Genomic DNA, 6,000 nt, shown 5'->3' on the forward strand with positions numbered 1-6,000 from the left:
TCAAATATGTACCACAATTTGTATGAGGAAGCTGCCCGAGATGTCCCTTTTTGGATTTCTTGCCCCTGAACTTCAACCTGTGCCCTTTAGTTTTTAGTAACTTCTCCCCAGAAAGAAGGCTGTTTATACTTAACAAGAGAATTAAGGGGTAGGCCACCTAGCCCTCAAGCCTGACCGTGATTGGTCTACCCCAGATTACCTACTGAAATTACAGAACCTGCTACTTGGATCTCTAATTTTAGATATACCTATAATGCTTGTCATGTTATTAACAGTGGGCATCTTAATTATTGTGGACAACCTTGGTATCTGAACTAGAACCAATAATCAAACTATTTTGCAATAAAGAAATGGAAAACTTAAATGACATCTAGCCTTGGCTGAGAGTGCCACACAAGCTTATCCCTGATGGAAAACTTAAGGATCTCAGCCAATTATTAAGAGAAGCTCTGAGCAGAGGACAGGTGGATAGACATTAGTTTGGAGGAGGGACACCAGAGATCCTATTTTGAGCAATCTCTTTGTACTTTCTCCCTATTTAAGTACTGAAGAGCTCCACATGCAGTTGTTAAATGCTTTGCTCTACTGTATATACCAACATTGATCTTATGGCAGAAGCACCCAAGGTCATATTTCATTGTTCTTACTATACAAATAGGTCTGTAAGTTTATTTAAGTGTTAGTGCCAGAATTAATTAAATTAAAAGATGTACAGTTACATGAAGATTAATGACAAGATAATCATCCACTGGACACTATTAAGTTCATAGGAGTGGAAGAAGTAGCTGCCTGGGTGAAACCTATCCTCTGCTTGCAATGCCAAACAGTCGCACACCTTATGACACTTGCGAAATTTGGTTCCATTGGATTTGCAATGAATTATGCAGTCATTTGCCAATGTGGTGTCAATACGATGCCACTGCCAAGAGTACAGTGTAAATCTCAGTGGAATGAGTATAAAAAGGATTGGTTGTAAGCCTGTTTGGCAGCTTAGCAGAACTATGCAGACAAACAAAAATGAATGTCTACAAAATGCATTACAAGCTGTGAAAGAAATTATTTGATCTATTATTGAAGTAACATTATTGGGCAGGAAGTTGGGGAAGCCTTGACATCTGTCTGAATTTGATCAGAATTGAACTTGAACCTGTAAGCATCACAAAACTTTGTACATCACTGACTCAAATGCTGGAGGAGGGGATGCATGAGTGCTTTGTTTCAAGGGAGATTAATTTTTCTGGAGGATTATAATAAAGTGATGAGTTTTCTAATTGGCTCTTGTTCAAATAATGGCACCCAACCTATCAAAATCCACTAATAGCTGAAAAATAGTCTTAAATGGCATGAAATTTAGATCCAGGAAATTGAGTGTGGTGAACTACATATACTTATCTGGACATGCCCCCCCTGCTGACTGCTCCTGTGGCTCCTCCCACGGACCCCGGTATAAAGGCGATTGAGGCCTGAGCCCGGCCTCTCAGTCTCCAGGATGTAGTATGGTGGTCACTCACTGCTTGTTCCTTCTTCCAGTCAATAAAAGCCGATATCTCACCTTTACGTCTCAGAGTGAGTTACTGATGGTGCATCATTGAGTATTACAACAAGACCAAATGCATACGTGGCTGTAAGGCACTGTTTATATTTTTTAAAAATAGCATGAAATAAGAGGAAATGGCTGATAATTGTATGTTGATGCAGCCTGTTAAGCAATGAGATAAACTTACAAAACAGCTTTCGATAATGCCCTGGAGAAGTTGGGCTCCTTCTTGATTTTTACTTGAAAATTAAAGTTTTATGTTCATTGAAGAAAAAAAATGAAAAGAGAGTCGTTCAGCATTTCTCCTCACTCACTTTAGTTGAGATACAATCAGAATAAGTACTGAGGTTTGCCTTTTTATAGATTTTACTGTCACTTCCTGCTGGCAACTCATCTCAGAGAGTTCTCTTTTATCCTCTTAATGGCCTTTCTCAATTCACTTCATTCTCACACTATAGATGATCCTTGTTAGTCAGGAAAGGGTGTTCCACATTAATACAGTAAGACTAGGATAAGGTATGCTGGCATAATTAACCGGCAAAATCAGCTTCATTCATCCTCTGCCCACAGGTAGCTGGGGTAAAGCAGCGTAGTTAATCAGCCAATGGAGAATCTGCAGGCCACACTCAAAGAAGTGGCTGAGAGAAATATTTTTTTTAAGATTCCTGTGGGTCCAAGGAAATATTTCCATCCACTTGTAACACTCCCATACTCTTCCTCCCATATGCCTGATTCTCTCACTTAATCCTGTCTATTGTGATTTGGTTCCTTGGACTGCACGCCAATATTTCTGTCTCCCCTCTCTGATCAAAAGTTTGTTCATTAACCCTGGTTTAGCATTCAGTTTCCTATTTGCAAACAGCTTAGACTGGCTATTGTGATAGCTCAGATTTCTTGCCAAAAGTGTCAGACAGGGAATGCAGAAATGTCAGAAGTTTAAATTGGAATCAATCTCATATTTGCTTCACCAAACTGAGCCAGGCAGAAGGTCTAATACTGAAAGTGCCAGTGGTTTTGGTTTTAAACTGGATAGCTCTTTAAAAAAAACATTTTTATTTACTCCTTGTATTTAACTGGTGGTCTCGATCCCACTGCATTCAGTACTTTGGATTCCTTCTGCTTTGATATAGTCAGGATGCTTGTGCAATTGGTAAAATCTTCCCTATATGCAGCCTCGTCTGCATAATTTAAAAAGTTTGAAGAAACCAGCAGAGATACAGAGAGTAAGGCACATTTTGCTCTTGGTGATAGAATACCTTTAGTTGTTCCACTTCAGGCTCACTGCTTCAGCAGAGATTTACAGTTCTGAAGAAATTTTTGATTTAACTGCCTGAAGGCAAAATTGCTTTTATACTTTGGTGTACATGCATTCTGGGGGGAAAAAAAGGGCCTCTGGTTAATTATAATTTGGGATTAACAGGAATCAAGTTTGTCCAGTAAAAATCCACTAAAATATGCCAGAGTACAGTTTAAAATTTACTAAAACAGATTTGTATTTATCACAGCTGTAAATTTAAAATGCGTAGCTGCAAAGAATTGTATAGTGGTACAGCAGTGCATGCTCCGGCCATATAACTCCATGAACCTAGCCTTGATCTTTATCTCCTTTGCTTTACATCAGGAGCCTGCGCTAGCACCATATATCCATGTGCATTTCCTCCAAGTGCTGCAGCTTTTCTTTCATCCATTAAAATTACAGTCTGATAGGTTAATTGCAACAGCAAAGAATCAAATAAGACTGGGGTGATGTGAGGTTGTGGATAGTGATTGATGGACCTGATTGATAGGATTGCTCTGCTGTGAACCAATACTGAGCTGATGGGCTGAGTGGCTTCCTTCTGTAAGTACATAATAAGTCCTGTAAACCCATTCTCTTCAGGTTAGAACAAATTTAATTCAGAAATAACTTCAAATCTTGTGCATAAGACACAGTAACTATTTATTTTATGTATTTGAAGGTCCCAGATGAAATGTCAGCTACATTAATTGATGTGGGAAATGGCTTAATAGTGGCTTATTTTTATATGTATCTAATCATTGCCCTGTTCCCAGCAGGTGGAGGTGGTGAACATCAGTATTGACTATCCACAGCAGCAGCAGCAAGAACTGCTGACAAGGATCTTTGAGATGCTTGTTATTCACAGAATGTATGCAGCGTGTGTGTGAACCCAAGAGACTATCCCATACTATTCATCAAGTGAAGTAGCTGGATTTCAGTGCATCCAGTTTGATCTATAACCACCACAAAATGATTATTCATGCAGCTACCTTGTTGCTAGGGATTCCTACAACTGTAGCATGGTAAGGAATCACAGGTTTCATAAAAAATTCACTTGACAGGAAGGTGAATGGTTTGCTACTTTTGGATACACCAGTGTGTATAGGATCTTTAGTACCAGAAATGCCCAAAGCATTTCACACAAAATAAATGGATGTCAAGAAAAATGAAGAATTGGGGCGGGGAAAAAGAACTGATGGTACAGTCGATTTTAAAGAATCAGAGTTGGGTTTAATATCACTGACTTGTGTCATGAAATTTGTTATATTGCAGCAGCAGTACATTGCAATACATAATTAAACTATCAATTGCAATAAGTACTGTCTATATATAAAAATTTAAATAAAATAAATAGTGCAAAAAAAAGGTTAAAAGTACTGAGGTGTGTTCATGAATTAATTGTCCATTCAGAAATCTGATGCCAGGGAGAGGGATGCAGTGCCTGAAATGCTGATTGTGAACCTGCAGGCTACCAGGCTCCTTGATAAGTAGCAATGAGAAGAGAGTGTGACCTTGGTGATGCGGGGCCTTACTGATGGATGCCTTTTTTTTTTGAGATGTTACCTTTTGAAGGTGTCCTCGATGACGGTGAGTCTTGTGCCTATGATGGAGCTGGCCGAGATTCCATCATTCTGCAGCTTTATTCAATCTTGTGCAGTGGCCTCGCTGGTTAGAATGCTCTCCAGGGTACATCTGTAGAAATTTGCGAGTGACCTTGGTGACATACCAAATCTCCTCCGACTCTTTAAGGTTTGGCCACTGTCTTGGCTTCTTTGTAATTTCATCAATATATTGTGCCTAGGATGGATCTTCAGGGATGTTGACACCCAGGAACTCAAAACTGCTCACCCTTTCTACTGTTGATCCTCTGAAGACTGGTGTGTGTTCCCTCAACTTCCCCTTCCTGAAGTCCACAGAAATTTACAAATGTAAGGTTGTTGCAACACTGCTCAACCAGCAGATCTATGTCACTTCTGTATGTCTCGTCTACACCATCTGAAAATATGCCAATAATAGTGATGTCATTGGTAGATTTTAAAGGTGACATTTGAGCAGTGTCTAGCCACACATTTGTGGGCATCAGAAGAGTAGAGTAGTGGGCTAAGCACAAATCCTTGAAATGCACCAGTGTTGATCCTCTGCAAGGAGGAGATGTTATTTTTGATCCGCACTGACTGTGGTCTCCCAGTGCAGAAGATGAAGGTCCAATTGCAGAGGAAGGTACAGTGTCCCTGGTTAATTAGAACAGAGGGCATGATGGCATTGAATGCTGAGCTGTAATCAATAAACAGCAGATTGATGTAGGTACTACTACTGTGCAAGTGATTCAAGGCCAATTGGAGAGACAGTGAGATTGCATCCACTGTAAATCTATTGTGGCAATAGGTAAATTGCAGTGGGTCCTAGAAACCCTAGACTGAGAGACTCCGGCAAGGAGGTTCAGAGACAAGACCAAGCACAGTTGAAATTTCTCCTATCAGTAATGAAGTGAAATATGACAACATAGAAGGACAGAGGACAGTGTCAGAGGATTGAAATACATGAATGAACTGAAATGGTTCAATGGTGAATAGGGTTGGAAGCATTAAACTTTGTAGGAAGGTGGAAGTCAGAACTCGAATCTTTCAAATTTGCAGAAGATGGAACTGTTAAGGTTAGCAAGAAGAAAAATGATAAAACTTAAATGTATATCCTGATGCCACCATGATGGGAGCATCATGAGTGAATTAGAATTTGTACACAAGGAGCATAGACCAGCAGGGAACATTAGTATTTCTTTTAGTTCAACATTAAATGCTAGATCACAATTAGCTCCCACATGATTCCATATTAGAACTCACTTGAGGCTTTGCATCGGTATCCAAGTTTTTCTCCAAGTATGGAAAACTACCTCAGTAGTGATGGGCAGTCTCCCTGGCTCCCCTGTGTAACACTGTTAAATCTAATGGACCATCTGGCTAATGCTGCTTTCAAATTGTTGTGTGATCAGAGAGCACTACAAAGAGATTCCCGCTGTTGTCACCAGTCCAATTTCAGGGGTGATAAGGTTAATTATATCCCTTTTATCATTGACAAGGAGGTCATTAATGCATTATTTAATGGATGTTTCCAGGGAGTAATCCTTTAGAATATGAATTATTTGAACTCATTTCCAGTTTTTACGTCAATTGTATTTTTAAAGAAC

General features: G+C 39.5%; 1 long non-coding RNA gene across 2 annotated transcripts in view; it reads left to right on the forward strand.

The window, feature by feature from the left end:
* Nucleotides 1–4,167, forward strand: part of LOC132402486 (uncharacterized) — a 44,641-nt gene extending 40,474 nt beyond the window's left edge. Inside the window, exon 4 of one of the 2 annotated variants that reach the window (XR_009514917.1) lies at nt 3,590–4,167. This is a non-coding gene — a long non-coding RNA (uncharacterized LOC132402486). The remainder of the gene's footprint in view (nt 1–3,589) is intronic. The other variant, XR_009514918.1, reaches the window with a different exon arrangement.
* Nucleotides 4,168–6,000: the final 1,833 nt, after the last annotated feature.

The sequence above is a fragment of the Hypanus sabinus genome, chromosome 12 (genome assembly GCF_030144855.1).
Source record: "Hypanus sabinus isolate sHypSab1 chromosome 12, sHypSab1.hap1, whole genome shotgun sequence".
NCBI lineage: Eukaryota > Metazoa > Chordata > Chondrichthyes > Myliobatiformes > Dasyatidae > Hypanus > Hypanus sabinus.